This window comes from Gossypium hirsutum, chromosome A05, assembly GCF_007990345.1.
Source record: "Gossypium hirsutum isolate 1008001.06 chromosome A05, Gossypium_hirsutum_v2.1, whole genome shotgun sequence".
NCBI lineage: Eukaryota > Viridiplantae > Streptophyta > Magnoliopsida > Malvales > Malvaceae > Gossypium > Gossypium hirsutum.
In genome coordinates, this window is record NC_053428.1 from 66,357,166 (window position 1) to 66,358,709 (window position 1,544).

Below are 1,544 nucleotides of genomic sequence, written 5' to 3' on the forward strand. Positions count from 1 at the left end.
CCTTAGAGAGAGTTGTCTCACGCCTCTAGGTATTCTCTACCTACCCACCTGTGTCAGTTTCAGGTACAGGTACCCTTTTGTTGAAGGTTGTTCGAGCTTTTCCTGGGAGTATAGCATGGGTTACTTCAGCGCCGTAGCACCTGGTACTCGAACATTGGCTCGGGGCATTTTCTCTACCCCTTCTTACCCTGAAAAAGAGGGTCACCTTGTGTCCTTGAACCGATAACCATCTTTGTGCTATCCTAGCCTCCTCCATCCCTTGGAACCAACAAGGGGTAGTACAGGAATATTTACCTGTTGTCCATCGACTACGCCTTTCGGCCTGATCTTAGGCCCTGACTCACCCTCCATGGATGAACTTTGCGGAGGAACCCTTGGGTTTTCGGGGCATTGGATTCTCACCAATGTTTGCGTTACTCAAGCTGACATTCTCGCTTCCACTTCGTCTACTCCCGCTCACGCAGGTGATTCCCCCTAAGGTGGAACATGTAACACCCCTCGCCTGCATCCGACGCTGGGATGGGGTTCGAGGTGCTACTTGATTTTACTAACACTTCTATACTAAACAGGGCCATGAAATCTCAAATAATTAAAAATTTCTTTTCACATACAATCTTGTCCTTAAATGGGTTCACGAGACCCAAACATATATCTGGGGTGGTTCGGGACTAAACCGAGAACTTAAGAAAAACTTGGAAAATTCATGCTTTAATCATTAAAACTCATCATGTAATACCATAGCACATTCATGCATAATTAAAATGGATTTACAACCCTATAATCAAAATAGGCCAACACATATGGTTAAAGCCAGATCACATACTCTAATATTTACACACCTATACATGCCATAGACTCAAAGTATTTGAAATCACTACACCCATAGTGTTAGCTCGACGTGTGATAATATCTCCGGCGAACTCCAACCCGAGCAGGTAACTGGAGTCAACAATCTATAAAACAGAGGAATGTAGCAACGGAGTAAGCTTTTATAAGCTTAATAAGTTTTAAGCAATGCAAACAAATAAATGCAATTATACTTCGATTATTCAATTTCTCAAGAGGCCATATTTTAAGTATATTTCCATCAGGCTGAATATACACAAGCACATAATGCACATTCAGCATTCTTATAACACTTAATCTGAATTCATATAACATAAATAAATCAAATACTTTCACATACTTTCACACCTTGACCGAATGTATCATGGTCATATATATAGTTATAACATTTATTCACATATGTATCACATCACACTTATGATTCAATTCAAATCAAACTCACATATGAGTACATAATGCGTACCTGGCCCTCTTAACGTATTGAATGTATTCATTTGTCAATCTAACACGAGGTACCTTAGTCTTAGACTTTTCTCAAATCACCAGCATTTCGCCTGCTAGGCTCGAGGCCCGATATCATTTCATCGGCATTATAGCCTGCTAGGCTCGAAGCCGATAGTATCTCACCGACATTATAGCCTGCTAGGCTCAAAGGCCCGAATAATATTTCCCCATTCATTTACATAATTTTCATCTAC

At 40.7% G+C, this 1,544-nt stretch overlaps 1 pseudogene; it reads left to right on the forward strand.

Moving 5' to 3' along the window:
* The window catches only part of LOC107961492 (uncharacterized), a 2,564-nt pseudogene extending 2,086 nt beyond the window's left edge, over positions 1–478 (forward strand).
* The last annotated feature ends 1,066 nt before the right edge of the window (positions 479–1,544 follow it).